This window comes from Lactuca virosa, chromosome 3 (genome assembly GCF_052849685.1).
Source record: "Lactuca virosa cultivar CGN04683 chromosome 3, Lactuca_virosa_CGN04683_v6, whole genome shotgun sequence".
Lineage (NCBI taxonomy): Eukaryota > Viridiplantae > Streptophyta > Magnoliopsida > Asterales > Asteraceae > Lactuca > Lactuca virosa.
Window position 1 is genome coordinate 233,210,531 of NC_136428.1, and position 17,502 is coordinate 233,228,032.

The window sequence follows — 17,502 nt, forward strand, 5'->3', positions numbered from 1 at the left end:
CTTCGCATACATAGCAACATGCGTAGGATTACGCATTTCCTCATCACCCGAGCCCGAAGACCAGATTTGATATGTGCCATCATTCTCCTGTTCACCTTGAGCCACCAACACTGTTTAGAAAACCGGACCGGGCCGGCTGGTTCAACCGGGAACCGGTCGTGGTTCCGGTTCTTTCTACTCCCAAAACCGTTTGTCCCTTAAATCGGAAAAAACCACCGGTTTTTCTCGACCCGCGGTCCAACCTGTCCGGTTCAACCGCCTTGCGAACCGGTTTTTTTTTAATTTCTTTTTCTGCTTTTCTCCAAAATCATCGGAAAAGCTCAAAAATCGAAACACGTTATCGCATACAGCATATGTCAATTTCTCATTCGACTGAAGAGTACCCGTTTACTAGCCAAAATCTTAACCTAATGACAATGCCGACTAACACAATCGACGACTGAAGATTGAAGAAGACCTCCGATTTTCAGTTTCTCCTTGGTCGAAATCATCACAGTGATACAGAGGGGTAAGAATTTTCTCCGATTTGTGCTCCATCACCGACGATTCATCATAGTAACGCCTTCCGATTTCCACCACATCCACTCTTCCATAATACAAAGGTATCACTGTTTCTCTTTTATATAGAATTATAGAATAAAAGTCTAAAAGCAAAGGCCAATATATGGCTCCTATTTTAGGGTCGGCAGTCGGCACCATCATGGAATTTTCAGAAAACATTTGGTCTTAGGGGCTTTTGTATAGTTAACTTTAGTTTAGCTAATTCACTTTGAGGGTTAGGTTCATAGCTGAAACAAACAAGATAATGAGATTCTAAATCAAAATTTGTAGTAAGAGCATGTTGTATCTGTTTGAAGTTGTTGGATTATCAATAACTTATTATTGTTTTAAGAAAGCTTTTGTACAGTTAACATTTATGATTTTTTAAGATTGTTTATCATGTTTATTTGTTTAGGATTATCAATAATTTGATATAAATGTAACATTGGTTGTTTGTGTGTCTATTATAGACTTATAGTAGAGATTATGAGCACTCCTGGATCAAGTTCCCATCCATCTGAAGAAGCACAGTCGAATACTGTCCCATCACAAATTTCTACTCAACCAAATGTTCGAGCAAAAAAGGATCCTGCTTGGAGGTATATTACTCAACTTAATGGTGGAGGCGGAAAAAAGGCATACTTTTGTACTTTTTGTGAAAAAACGTATAACGGTGGAGGTATCAATAGAATGAAACAACACCTTGCTGGAGTGACAGGTGCTATTTCAGCATGTCCCAGTTGTCCAGGAGATATAAAGTTTGTCATGAAAAGTTCATTGGATCATAATGCCAAAAAAACAAAAGAGAAACGTGTCGGTGTGCTTGGTGATACTGCGGGGGTGAATGTAGATAACATATATGATGTTGATGATGACGTTCAAGTACTCACCCAACAATCAACTCAAAAAAAACATGGAAAGAGAAAAGCTCATCCTACCTTTCAAACAAAAACAGTGCCACCTTTTTTCAAACGAGGTATGCATGATCCTTCTCAACCATCGATTAAGGCAACATTGCAAAGTAAGGAAAGGTGGCATGATGCAGATTTAGCTCTTGCTATGTGGTTTTATGATTCTTGCATACCTATGAATGCCGTGAATTCTCCCCTTTTCCAAATATCAATGAACAAAGTTGCTAGTATGGGTCATGGATACACGGGGCCTTCATATCATGCTATGCGTGTCACGTTGTTGAAAGATGCAAAACAGTCCATACAACTTATAGTTGATTCTTATAGACGTTACTGGGTAGAAAATGGTTGTACAGTTATGGGTGATGGGTGGCGGGATACAACTTATATCAATTTTATGGTGTATTGTGCAAAAGGAATTTCCTTCATTAAATCAGTTGATGCTTCAGATATTAAGAGTAATGCTTAAACATTATGCAACTTATTTAGTGAGATTGTTGAGATTGTTCGTCGTCAGAATGTCGTTCATTTAGTCACTGATAATGCTGCAAACTATAAGGCTGCAGGAAGATTGTTATGTGAGAAGTATTCGTCTATTGTTTGGTCTCCTTGTGCAGCGCACTGCATGAACTTGACTAAAGATGCACAAAGACCCGATCCGATCCGGATCCGGATCCGATCCGGTTTTCCGAGGTCATAGCCGATCCGAATAAGGTAATAATCCGAACCGGTTTCAAACCGGATTTGACCGGTTTTCCGAGGCCCCAATCCGAATCGGTTTAATCCGATCCGGTTACAATCCGATCCGAAATCCGATCCGAATTTGGTTTTTTTTTTTTTTTTTAAAAAAAATATTTTTTGGACCTCATATATAACACAAAATGCAACATCGGTTCATTAAAATAGTTAAAACATACATCAAACGTCGAATTAGAAAGAGTTTTTAAACTAGTTAACTAATAATAATAATAATAAAGTGGCGTTATAACGTTTAGCCAAATAGAAATAGTTTTTGTGGTCTTCCACTTCGTGTCGCCTTCACTAAAATATTCTTTAACCGCCACGCAAATAAGTAGGGGTGTCATCAATACCATATTCTTCATCTTCGTCTTCGTCTTCATCGTCATCGTCTTCGTCTTCCGGAGGTGTTGATAAGCCTTATGCATATTCTTCATCCATGATCTCCGGTTCAACATTTTGTGGTAGTGGGCCTTCTAGTGATGCCAAGTGTTGTATACGTTCCACCGAATCCAAGTAATCCTTCAAGCAAACGCAAACCTCTACCGCAACCGGGGTAAGATTCGTCCTCAACTTTGATAAAACTCTACCACTAAAAGAAAAAGTGGATTCCGAAGCTACCGTGGAAGCTTGGACGGTTAGTAAATCGCGGGCCATGACGGAGAGAATAGGAAATTGTGCTTCCTTTTCTCTCCACCAAGCCAAAAGATCCAAAATTTTAAATTGTGGTGCACTCATGAATTTTAAAAAATTTGACCCCATATAAATTCCAAGTTCGCTACTAGGGGTTAATGTGCGTGCTCTTTTGTTTTGTTCCTCCAAAAGGTAGTTATAGAGGTCGATATGAAAATCCGTTCGACCCCCACCACTACCCGATGCACCACTAGTAGAGTCGGTTACACTTGCAAAAGTGTTTGACATATCGCCATACTTTGTAGCGTAAATGTCAAACAAATTAGTAAAAGTATTATTAAAAGTGTGTATTTGGTTACGGATGTAGTTTGAGTCATCTTTGTGCAAATTTAAAGACATAGAAATTTTGGTAATCAAAGCCTCTACACCAGTAACATTGATACATGGGTTTAATGCTGCGGCACAAGTAAAAAGTGGTGGCATTTCTTTGAAATATTTGACTAGTTTTTGTCTCATTGGTCTCGTAACCAAAACAAATATTTCACTTCTTTGTTCAAAACGCTCCAATTGTGCAGACATCAACCATAATTCATTTAGTAACAACGGACTTGTAGGGTAATACACGCCCGATAAAAAAGTGGTTGATTGTTTAAAAACTTTTAACATTTCCACAAACTCTTCCATCAAATCCCAATCATAATCCGAAACCGGATTTTTTCCTTTTGAAATTGTGTCGTAAAATAATTGTAAAGCGATTCTTTGACGTGTCAAACTTTCAAACATCATACATGTTGAACTCCATCTAGTGTCAACATCCCAATGAGGACTATATGGAGTTACGTTTATGGAAATGGCAAACTTTCGATATTTTTCGATTGTAGCTTTATTTTTTCCAAAAACTCTAGTTAACACAGTTTTGAATTTTTCAATCGTCGAATCTATCATTTTTAAACCATCTTGTACCGCAAGATTAATAATGTGACAAACACATCTAGTATGAAAACGAGCCATCCAAAATAGGTTTATATTTTGCAATTAATCTTTTTACCGCGACGGTATTATTACTTGCATTGTCAAACGAAATAGAGAAGATTTTGTCGCGTAAATTATAAGTCTCTATAACGCTTACTAAAATTGCAAATAATCGTGCCCCCGTGTGAGGATGCGCAAAAAGTTCAAAAGCAATAACTCGTTTGTTCATTACCCAAGTAGTGGGATCTATCCAATGTGCCGTGACGGCAAGATAGCTTTTGGGACAAGTACCGGTGGAGGACCAAACATCACACGTTAAAGAAACACCGGTTTTTATATTTAAAAATCCCAATTGCATATCTTTTTTGGCTATATCCCAGTACTTTAAAGCATCACGTCTAAGAGAAGTGCGACTTACTTGCCGGTATTGTGGTTGCATTTTTTCCTGCAAAATCCATGTTAATCGTGGGTTGTCGAAGTGGCTGAAAGGCAAGCCCTCTTGAATGACGAACTTGCAAAAGCTTTCACGAATGTCATCATTGTTGTAAATAAAGATCGAACCGTCGGGAGTAATATTTGGTTGATCCGGATCGCCTTGACCTTTTACAACCGGACACGTTTTTGTTGTATGACTCCTCAACGTACTATTGCCATCTTTTCCCAAAAACATCTCGCATTGCTTGCACCTTGCTTTTTCTTTCCCATTCGACAACAAACACAAATCGTAATGTTCCCAAACATCTTTACTCCGAGTGGTTGGTAAGATTTTAACCACCGTTGCATCCGACTCTTGAGCCGCGGTAGAATTTCGGGAGCTCATTTCTTGGAAGATTATGAAAATAAAAGTATAAAGTAGAAGTAGAAAGTAGTAGAAATGTGTGTAAAATGTAAATGGAGCAAATAGGTTGTATTTATATGTGTTTGGAAGGGCAAAAAAGTAAAGAAAAGTCAAACTAGCCGTTTTTTCCCCTTTCCAACGGCTATAAAAAAAAAAAAAAAAAATTCAAATTTCCGAAATTTCAACGGTCAAAAAAAAACCGGATCGGATCCGGTTTCGGATCCGGTTTGAACCGAATCCGGTTCTCAATCCGAGGGTCAATCCGAAATGCTGTCCGAATACTCAATCCGGTTTCGATCCGGTGGCCGGTTTAATCCGATCCGGTTCGGTCAAAACCGGTTTTGACCAAATCCGGTTTTCGGATCGGATCGGATCCTAGAGCCCAATCCGGTTTTTGTGCCCATCTCTAAACTTGACTATGAAGGACATGTCAGAGATGCATGAAGTCGCTGATTTGGTTACACTTGCATCGAGGGTTACAGTTTATTTATAACCACAAATGGCCATTTTATTGGTTAAGAAAAAGACCAGGTTGGACAGAGATTATTTGGCTGGGTGCCACTCGTTTTGGTACTGCATTTATTGCATTGAAGAGTTTGTGTGATCACAAACATGATTTGCAAGCTATGGTCACATCCCCGAATTATAAAAAAGTGATTAGATTAGAAAAGGCAAAAGAAGTTAAGCTTATCATTTTGAATGAAAGCTTTTGGAATAATTGTGCTATAAGAGTAAAAGTGATGATCCCAATGTTGAGACTCTTACGGATTTGTGTTTCGGATGAGAAGCTGGCTTTAGGTATAATTTATTTATTTTTTATATATTTTTTTAATGATGTTTACAAATATATTATCATTTTTATTATTTTAATTGATGTTTTTTTTTTCTTTTTTTAGGTTATGTATACGAAGGGATGTATAGGGAAAAAAAGGAATTAAGAAACTTTTTCGCAACAATAGAGAGTTGTACACCCCGTATACTAACATCATTAAAAATCGGTGGGATAGGATGTTGCGTAAGAGTCTTCATGCTGCTGCTTACTGGTTGAATCCAGTCTTCCAATATGATCATGAAAATTTTTCTAAGAAACCAGAGGTGGTTGGGGGGGTTATAGATATGATTGAGCGTTATAGTAGTGTTGGTACTGTGGATGGTCTAACTCTCACGGACCAACTAAAGTTGTTTCGTGAACATGAGGGTAGTTTTAGTAGAAAACTTGCTTTCGCTTCTCGCAATACTACTCGTCCAGGTAACTTTTTTTTCAAAATAGTATTAATAGTGAATTATAGTAAAAATATTATGATATAATTTTGTAATTTTCCATTAGATGAATGGTGGAAATTACATGGTGGAGATGCTCCGGAATTGCAAAAATTTGCAATTCGAATTTTAAGCCAAACTGCTTCTTCTTCCGGATGTGAGAGGAATTGGAGTGTTTTTGAGAGAATCCACACTAAAAGAAGCAATCGGTTGGAGCATCAAAGGCTTAATGATCTTGTTTATGTTCATTATAATTTGCGTTTACGAAATAGGTAATTTATACTTTCAAACTCTTTTTTCACTTTCTTTATTTATGTGTAAAAGCATATTAATATTTTTTTTCTAGGCTCAAGGATTACAAAAAGTCTTATTATCCGATCGATTATGAAAGTATTGATAAAATCGAGTTTTGGGTGGTTGATGAAATACCAGAAGGTGAACTAAATTATAATGAATTAGAAAATATGGTTGAAGAAGAACCACCAAACTACAATGAATCAACAATGTTTGAATCCCAAGCTTCTAAAGGTCAGTATTTTATGTTATTCTTCTATTTGAGTCTAAGTTTTCCTAAAACTGAATTTGTATTTCATATTGAAGATGATGAAGAAGATGATAATGGAGTTGCGTTAGAAGAAATTGACATGGATTCCTTTAGATGAAAATTAAGTTGTGATTGAAGTTTGTATTCTGATACATACCATGGTATTTTGATGTTTATGTTGTGAACTTTGTTTTTTTTAAGACTAGAATCATGATTTGGAGAATTATGTTCATGGTACTTAATATGTTTGGTACTTTTATCTAATTTTGAAAACTTATGTTTGTTGGTATTTTTGGTTTAAAGTTTATTTTTGTATTTTTTGGAATATTTTAAAATTTTAAATACAATAATAATGTAATAATGACGTCATTCGGTTCATCCGGTTTTTTGGACCGGTCCGACCGGTTGAACCGGTTGACCCATCGACCCGGTATGGCGGCCGGTTCGATGTCCGGTCCGGTTTTCAAAACCTTGGCCACCAAAGAAAAAATTTTCGCCTTCGTACGTATCTCTTCCAACCCCTCCACATAATATGCTTCATCCTTCACTCTATTCTTCTTTTCATCTTTTTTTCGAAGCATGCAATCATTTGCTAAATGATTGGCTCCATTGCAATAGTGACAATCCATACCAGAATCTCCTTTCAATTTCTTCTCTTTCTTTTCCTCAGTACCCTTCACATCATTCTTCTCATACTTCTTCTTCTCTTCTCCTGCAGCTTTGTTCACGAAACTTCTTTTTCCTTCACTTTGCTTCACCTTCGAATTAAATGGTTTCTTGAAATACTTTTTGACTCGATTGTTAGAGTAAAAAGCAATTGCCTCGTCATCCAAATTCATTATAAACCCTTCTTCATCATCAGAATCATCTTTTTCGACAGTTTCCTTTTCAGTCACTTTTGAGACAAGTGCTAATGGACCTCTCAGACTGAGCTTCGACTCTTCTGCCATTTCATTCACTTCACTTTCGTGAGTTTTCAGTTGATTGTACAAATCATTCAAAGAAGATGTGTCGAAACTCTGTTGATTTTTCACCATCATGCTAACACTTCTCCATTCTTTACGGAGTCCCATAACAAAGGTAAGATTGAATTTCATGGCAGACCTTGTGATTCCATAACGATTGCATTTGTATATCAGCTCATTCAGCCTATCATAGTAACTTTCAATCGTTTCACCAAATTTTTGCTTGAAATCCTTCAATTCAATCAAACATTGCTTAACTGTATTGATTTTCGTCTTCTCGCTGCCCTGAAACTTTTCTTTGAGATTATTCCAGATTTCCTTTGCAGTTGTACAACTTCTGACATAGTTATACACCACTAGAGGCAATGCACCACGCAACTCCCTTATGCATCGTTTTTCAAGTTTCTTCATACGATCATTTTGATTTTCCACACTCGTAGTACTGGATGAAGATCCAATTGGTTGAAGGTTCGTTGGAAGAGTAACATTCCCAGAGATGCAAGTCCAAAGCTCTTCATCGATTCCATTCAAGTAATCCTGCATACGATCAAACCACTGATCATAGTATTCAGGAATGAGCATAGGAATCTTAGTTGAAGATCCTAGCAGATGAGAGTATGAAGTCATCGAGTTGAGATTGAAGTTCGCCATTGATGTACGGAAGAAAATTTTTGAGAATTCATGAGAAATCAAAGAGAATCTGAGAGCAAATAGCTGAATTGAACAAAAAAACAAAGTAGAATACTCGATTCAACAAATCTGTTGCAGAATCGAATCACAACTCAAGATCTAGAAAACTTTTTCACGTCAAAAGATGCGGAACTTTTTGAAGCAGAATTTTGATTCCAAAACCTTTTGAAACTGAATGAAAATTAGATCTCATATCATGATTCCTACTCTGATACCAATTGAAGAATCGTAGAATCAAGTATTAATCAAAATCAGAGTTAAACGAATGTAGATTGAACAGAAGGTGTAAATAAGATTTGTTTTCTGCTCATTTATGCTTCCAACTTTTACAGAGAAAATAGACAAGTTCTGTAAAGGACACTTATATAACCCTAGTAAAGTTCCATATTTTTAGGAACAATGAAAGCATACAAAAAATACTAAGGCATTGACAATTAAGCTTCGTACGAAATACACCTTAGTAAATAAACTTTACAAAACATACGAAGGGTAAAACAAACTTCGGCATATTACAACATAATTCGACCCTAACAGATTTTGCAGGGTAAACATCAATACTTTATAAACAGTTGGTTCATTATTCAACTAACGAATATTCATTATTAATTCCATGACTCCTTAGTTTATGCATTTGGGTTACGTATGAAGAATATCTGATATACTGTGGAATGTGTGGTTTCCGCCTCATTCCCTGTTCCTTGTTTGGTTGTGGGTTTAGGCAGATCCACACAATTAACTGTCTACCCGATATTGGTTTATATGTAACTAGTATGAACTAAGAAGTCATAGAAGGAATGGTTTAATCATGCTTTTCATAAGAAAATATTGGATTTTCTTGAGGAACAATATCAACAGATATCAAAGGACCAATACATTTAACTTTGTAAGTATCTAGTGAATACTTCAGGATTATGTACATGAGGATCCGACAACCAGTGGAATGTGTGGCCTCTGCCTCTTTTCCTGTTCCTTGTTTGGCTATGGGCTTGGGGCAGAACCACACAATCGACTGTTTGTTCGATCTGGATTGTATATAATTTTTATACACTAAGTACTCACAGGAAGAACTAGCAAGAATCATTTTTACTTAACATTCATTACATCAGAAAATATAAGGTTTTCAGGAGAATCATAACGTACTTTTCGAAAGAACACATAACAGTTTTCTAAAGCAAAACACTTATGAACTCACCAGCTTTATGCTGACACTCTTTCAAAACCTACTTGTAATCTCAGGACATTAGTAGACAGGATCACACACCGGATTCAAGAAGATGGAGCATAGTAGCTTCAAGTCTTTACTTGTTGTTTGCTTCTGGAGTCAATCATGTATGATTCAATTACAATGTAAACATTATACTACTAATACAATGGTTGTTGTTGCTTTGATTACTATGATTCAATTATTGTGATACTATACATGACGTCCTCCACCCCCGAACGTTTCCGCCGTTTCGGTTTGGGGGTGTGACAGATTGGTATCAGAGCATTGTGTATAGTGAACTTAGTATATGAACCAGTAAAAGATATACAACTATAGATAACAATGGGGCTGGAGTGCTCTGACTAAAAGTATACTTTTGAAATATAAGTATTTTACGAGAAGTATACTAATAATCATACATACTAAGAACAAGTATTACAATAAGAACAAGTAAGAACAAAACAAACAAAAGTATTTAGATGTTGGACACTATAGTCAAACCTGAGTAGTTATGTAATCATATCTGGAATAAATATAACCTGATCAACTATATTTATTTGAGATATGACCAACATGTGTTAGGGAGTGATGGTGGTGTTGCAACAAGTCTAAAACTTACCTAACTCCATATACAAAAGTATCCTTAAAACGAAACATAAAGATAAAATACTATAGGAGTATTTTAGGCACTATAACGAACTTGAATGAGAACTAAAAGTCCTTTACTGGCAGGTCTATAGTTGCGAAGTGCACGCTTCCAGGTTATATATAATTGGGATCTTATAGACTCAGAATTTGTGATCTACGCTCTACTACCTGTTCCTTGTTTGGTTGTGGTTTTGGAGTAGGATCACCTATTCGAAGGTCTATTTGATCTTGGTTATATACAGCTTGCATGCACTGCTTAACTATAGGAGGACCCAGTTTGGATCATCAATAACTATAAGAAGAAATGTTTACTTAATCTCATAAGATTCTTTAGACATCCCCATTCTCACGCGACCAACCTAGATAGAGGTAGCCACTCCACTACAATCACCAACAGAGGAATCAAGGAGGAACCAGAGAGGATTCATAAAGAGGGTTCCTAGAAGGAATGATACGAGGATGCAAATCTTTCATCAGGAAGTGATGGAGATTTGTGGTAAAACCCGAAGCATGGTCTACATTGAATAGGAGAGCCATAAGAAAGCCCAGAAACAACAAACCCTCACATCCGAATTCAGGACCATCATAACTAGAACAAAAACTCCCCCCGAGGCGCGTAAGGTGGTAGAGCACCATATACGTCATACTAATAATTAACTAACTAATATTATCTAGTGAGTTAGTGATTACACAGCTCACACTATGTGTCAGGCTTATTGCGTTTATCATATCAGCTAAGTAACAGTAAACCAGATTCCATAACTTCATTAAGAGGGTAGTCACTATCAAATTCATAAGTCTATGTTGCGTAGACCTTTGTTATGAACTTACCCTCGTTTCGTCTTTTAAACCTTTTGACAGCAATATGCCACCGAAGAAGTCGAACAAAAACAAAAACAACGCACCACCGCCACCACCTCCTCAGTATGACCCGGTCGTCTTTCAGGCGGCAGTAACAGCCGCAGTGACAGTTGTCATGACTAAAATCAATGCAAGTGGTACCGGTGGATCGGGTAGTGGTACCAACAACTTTAACCACAGACACACAAGGGAGTTCTAATACAAGGACTTCATGATTTGTGGACCCAAATCCTTTGATGGAAATGGGGGAGTCATCGCCCTAATGCGATGGTTCGAGAAGACACAATCGATTTTCGAGTTATGCGCATGCCCCGAGGGAAGCAAAGTGAAGTTTTCTGCCTGCACCTTCTCTGATAGAGGCCTTACATGGTGGAATAGCCATGTCAAGTCATTGACTCTTCCAATAGAAAACGCGATGGGCTGGGAGAATCTATAACAGATGATGCTGGAAGAGTACTGCCCGAGGGGCGAAGTACAAAAACTAGAGCATGAGCTATGGAATCTTACCATGGCAGGCTCATACATAGATGCCTACACCGATAGATTCAGCGATTTAGCTGCGCTATGCCTGGGTATGGTTACCTCGGAGAGCAAGAAGGTAGAGAGGTACATTTGGGGACTACCTTCTCAAATCCAAGGAAACGTATTAGCAGCGAAACCTCTTACATTTGACAGTGCCAAACACCTGGCTCGAACATTGGTGGACTATGGGATCCACCAAGTCATAATGGACCCGGATCAGGAGTCAACCGAAGAATGTGATGACAAACAAAGGTCCGAAAACAGAAAAAGGAGACAATCAACACAAGAACCCTCCGAGGGACAACGGACGGGTGCGGCCTATGCTGCCACGACGCCAACCACTTCAACACCAGGCAGTCGTTATGCTGGAACCCTCTCTAAATGTAATAAGTGCAACTTTCATCATAATGGAAGGTGTCGAAAGTTGTATTGCAAGAACTGCCTCAGAAGGGAACACACCATTCGCTTCTGTAGGGCACCGGCACGACCAATCTCTCAAGTTCCATTTGGGGAAGCAAGTTAGACCTGCTACGAGTGTGGTGAAACAGGACACTACAGGAGAGATTGTGCATTGGCCAGAAACCCTGATGAGGAAGGAAGAGTGCTAATGATAACTGGAGGAGAGTCTACCCCGGAACCACTTGAGAACAGTGGTACGTTTCCCAACTAAATCCTAGCTATAATAGTTTCTTCCTCGTCTAAATCCTCTTTCTGGTAAGCTATAATGACTTGGTGTAAACATTAGGGCCATATATAATTAAGAACCGATAGACTTAGAGTGCATGATTTCGCCTTATGTCATGTTGCTTGTCTGGTTGTGGATTTAGGGCAGAGTCACTCAGTCGACGGTCTTGTCAATCTTAATTATATATGATTTGTAGACACCAAGGGATTATAGAAAGACCTGATAGGAATCATAATATCAAGTATCATTCACGAGAACAATCTTTCAGTTAATACACACGTAAGTCAACACAAAACTATCGTAGTAGTAATATCAGGATCAAAACAGAAAGCACCAGAAACATACACCCAGATGCACCGATGTTCTAACAAAGCACTCTTTCCGAACTAACTTAACACACGATCCGACGACGTCATCCTATCTATTTCAGCTGAGTCCACGCTACACCAAACCCATGTGTCACCGAGGAGACCCTTTGCCTTAAAACCGATCGAATAACAAAACTCTGGTCACTCATAACGAAAAACTAGATGCAAACCTCGAAATTTCATCTCTCACTTCAAACCTCCGAAGTACTCATGCGAGGAGTACGGTATGCTCCTGTAACCTTCCTTATGTATTCCCAGCAGACCATTTTGGAAACACCAATTGCGCAGCAAGTCAAGTTCAAGCACATAGGCTAGGGACAGATACGGTTAGCCTAGCAAGGTTAAATGTACATGCGAGGGTGGTATATAATTAAGATTCTACGGACTCGGGATGTGTGTTTCCACCCTCTCTCCTGTTCCTTGTCTGGTTGTGGACCTGGCGAAGAGCCACCCATCCGGCCGTCTTATCAATCCTAATTATATACGAAATGTGTACACGAGACAATGATAGATGAACCAGGTATGAGTCCTACGATGGACTTCAGGACAAAGGATGCTCAGGACCACAAAAGGGAATTCTACCAGTTGGATGAACGTGGTCAGGCAAGTCAAACCTACACACCATTCGCAGACCAGAACAGCGGATACTACAGTGATGATCCACTGAAACACCCAGAGAGGATCTGAATTCACTGGAGAGCACGAGGGGTTTATGAAACCTAGGTACCCTACCGATCCTAGAGAAGTGTCTCTCCGATGAGACACTTATGATACCCCTCATCTTTTTCCAAGTCCATGATTTGTATTCTCTACTTGAATTTCGGGACGAAATTCCCTCTAACGGGGGGATGATGTGACAACCCAGAAATCTCAATCTCTAAGTTACCTCGATCATTGAAAGTCAGACTCGTTTCTGCTATCTTTTAGCATTGTTTAGGGTCCGTTTAAGTGTTCTAAGCTTAAGTACAATCAAGGTTGGGTTTAGGGATGAGTTAATAAAGTCGTAAAGTTGCAGTTTGGTCCAAGCACTCCTTCAGGAGGAGTGTACGGCCGTACACCCCCTCATGGTCGTACACTCTCCCTATATAAGTGATACTTAGCCATTTTCCAACACTTTTTACACTTCGAATCCTAGATTTCGGAATTCTCTCTCAACTATCATCACATTTCTCACCAAGATCTTCAAAGATATAAGTGTTTCCCACCTTGAATTGTTGCTACATTGCTTTAGCTAGTGGTGAATCCATGTTTTCATCTCATTAATTTCATCTTTGGCAAGATCTTCATCTTTCACCAAGAACACCAAGAACACACACTAGTTCTTGGTGGCTGTAAACCCTCTTCAAGCTTCCATATTGTGAGTAACTGCTTCCTATGCTTGTTACCTACTAGAAATGCTTGATATTCACCTTGAAATCGACCAGCTTAGCATGAACATGAAGGGTGTATAGCCATAAACCCAAGTGTACGGCCGTACACACCTCATAGGGCTATAAACCCTCTTTGATGCTCATTATTGGCCTTAAACTTGCGTTGAAACTAAGCATGGGACCTAGAACACTTCCTTGATGCTAGTTAGGACCTTAAAAACATCTCAAATGCACACTTCTTCATGAGTGTACGACCGTACACTCATGGGCCGTACACACCTTTGTGTGGCCGTAAAAATCCCTAATTCAATCACATATGATTCTAACACTTAGTTTCAAGTGTTTCCAAGTCGCTAGGGTGGTTTCCTATCATAACTAGTTGTGATATACCCTAATTTGATGCATATATGTGTTATTACATGCTAAATATGATCTGTTTGTGTTCGAGACTTCACTTGACACTCAGCATCCCATATCGATCTTTCATTCAAACCACTCACTTCAGGTGAGTTCATAGCCCTATATTTTTCCAAGTTTTCAATGTTTTCAGGGGGAGGATACAAGTAAAAGCACAAGTAATCTTGTGTTTAAAAATATAATTTGGTTTATTATATTTTCTTATCATTAGTATATATTGAACATAGAACTTACTAAACATGGTAAACATAGTTACTACTAGATTTGCAGACAGTTTTATAAACATGTTAAGATACAAACGTTGCAAACACAGTTTTCAAACAAAGAAACAAACGTATGAATTATGAAATAAAAGATATTATTTTATAAGGGTTCATGTTAATAACATAAAGGGTTTTCTTAGTATTATTCTTGGATTCTTTGAGAGAACTACAATGTGAGACGCCTTGTAACCAGAGTCTCCTGGAGGGAGAGCGTGAGTTTGTGTATAGATCTATACGGGAGTGGCAATCCTGCACCCTTACTATTAGCTACATTCAATCTAGGGTGACAAACGTCATTTTTCACAACGTCCGAGTATGTCTTAATGTTGATCGTCCATAGTATGGTTATAAGAATCCACAGGTGAAACAAAGACTCGTTCACGTAATTATATACCTAACAATCAGTCAACAGAGTTAGTAACTATGTGGTGACTTAGTATGTACATTAGGGTAATATGAAATTAACATCCGACTGGCAGTGGAATGTGTGATCTCCGGCATCATTCCTTGTTCCTTGTTTGGTTGTGGGCTTAGGGCAGAATCACCCAATCGACTGTCTGTTCGATCTAGATTTCTATAACTCGTATGTACTAGGTGATTACAGTAGGGTATTAACAACACTTTGAATATACAGAATAACACGTTTTCAACTAGTTTTATTTATGTAACAAGACCACTATACATTACTGGTGGTAGCCAGGGTTTTCGTACAAAGGCTTTCATACAAAGGTTTTCAAACGGAACATTGCTTAAACAACATAAGTATGGTAGATACTAGTACTTCACGATTTTGGAACAGATAATTCAAGAACTTACACTTAGGGAAAATATAGGATTTTCCAGGGTAACATCAATACTTTATAAACAGTTGGTTCATTATTCAACTAACGAATATTCATTATTAATTACATGACTCCTTAGTTTATGCATTTGGGTTACGTATGAAGAATATCTGATAGACTGTGGAATGTGCGGTTTCGGCCTCATTCCTTGTTCCCTGTTAGGTTGTGGGTTTAGGGCAGATCCACACAATTAACTGTCTACCTGATATTGGTTTATATGTAACTAGTATAAACTAAGAAGTCATAGAAGGAATGGTTTAATCATGCTTTTCATAAGAAAATATTGGATTTTCTTGAGGAACAATATCAACAGATATCAAAGGACCAATACAGTTAACTTTGTAAGTATCTAGTGAATACTTCAGGATTATGTACATGAGGATCCGACAACAAGTGGAATGTGTGGCCTCCGCCTCTTTTCCTGTTCCTTGTTTGGTTGTGGGCTGGGGGCAGAACCACACAACCGACTGTTTGTTCGATCTGGATTGTATATAATTTTTATACACTAAGTACTCGTAGGAAGAGCTAGCAAGAATCATTTTTACTTAACATTCATTACATCAGAAAATATAAGGTTTTCAGGAGAATCATAACGTACTTTTTGAATGAACACATAAAAATTTTATAAAACAAAACACTTATGAACTCACAAGCTTTATGCTGATAATCTTTCAAAACCTACTTGTATTCTCAGGACATTAGTAGATAGGTTCACGCACCGGATTCAAGAAGATGGAGCATAGTAGCTTCGAGTCCTTGTTATTTGCTTCTGGAGTCAATCATGTATGATTCAAATACAATGTAAACATTATACTATTAATACAACTGTTGTTGTTGCTTTGATTACTATGATTCAATTGTTGTGATACTATACATGACGTCCTCCGCCCACGAAGGTTTCTGCCGTTTCGGTTTGGGGGTGTGACAGATTAAAACACCCATATGATTGAAATGTTCACAACTGCAATTTATTTCTTTCTCTCAGCTTTTATTTCAACCTGATACAAAAACATAGTAAAAAAAATAAAATAACAATTTAAAAATATTACACATTTACATTCATATATGCATACGCATATATGAACAATCATATATAAGTATTCATATATGAATATTACATTCTAATCATATACAATAATACATATTCATATATGAATAATAATAAATAAATATGCATATATGAAAATGTTCTAATATTAAAATGATAAGAATATTCATTTATATGAATATTCTCATATTCATATATAAACATTACATTTTTCATAAAAAACTATTAAATTACCTTAAATTTATTTTTAAATTCGCTTTTAGTGTTGTTTTGTTGCACGATGTAAACTTCTCACCCATCTTCAATACCAACATACGAGTATGTATAGAAAAAACTTGCTTTATATATTTCATTTTGCACCTCAAAAAATAATGTACTTGTATAAACCTTTGATGCTTGTAGTTCTATTTCTCGAGGTGTTTGCATTTTATATGATGCTTTCTTTGATGCCTTATCAAGCTCTCGTTGAGTATTCCTTTGCTTTTGAATGGTAGTGTCGTAATTCACCATGAAATTTAAAAGTAAATTACCACTTTCTGAGTAGGTATTAAAGAATGAATTCATACTCTCTGACCTCGATGTAGCCTTCATCAACCCACACATTGCAATATCATTAAAATATCCAGGTATCCATGAATCACGTTTTGTAAACATGACTTTAAACCATCTCGTGTCTTCCAGATTGAATTCCTTCATAAGCAAACCCCATTTCACCTCAAATACATCAGGTTTCATATTAATGTCCCAAACAAGCTTCGAGAATCTTTTTCTAAAGTTTGTGTTCGTAAATAAATCATCTGATATCTGTATTAAAACAAAAATAAAATAAATTTCTATATTTATTCTTAAATGAATAAATATGAAAAAGTAAAATATCAATAAATATTCATAAATGAATAAACTAGTATTTGAAAAAATTACTATATTCATCTATGAATAACTAAATACTATCATACATATTTGAAATATATTAAAATAATACCTTGTTTTTCAACTTCTTCATTATATCCCACATACATAATCGGTGCTTTGAATTAGGAAAATCATTCGCAATAACTTGTTTTATTGCAGCATCTTGATCGGTTAAAACAAGTGTTGGTTCTTTCCCATGAGTTTTAAGAAACTCTTTTAAGCAACCAAGAGTAGGACTCAATGCTTTCATTGCCTAGCAAACCCGCTCCAA

At 37.2% G+C, this 17,502-nt stretch overlaps 1 pseudogene; it reads left to right on the forward strand.

The window, feature by feature from the left end:
* Nucleotides 1-1,026: 1,026 nt before the first annotated feature.
* LOC145164454 (uncharacterized) lies at nucleotides 1,027-6,554 on the forward strand (annotated as a pseudogene).
* The last annotated feature ends 10,948 nt before the right edge of the window (nucleotides 6,555-17,502 follow it).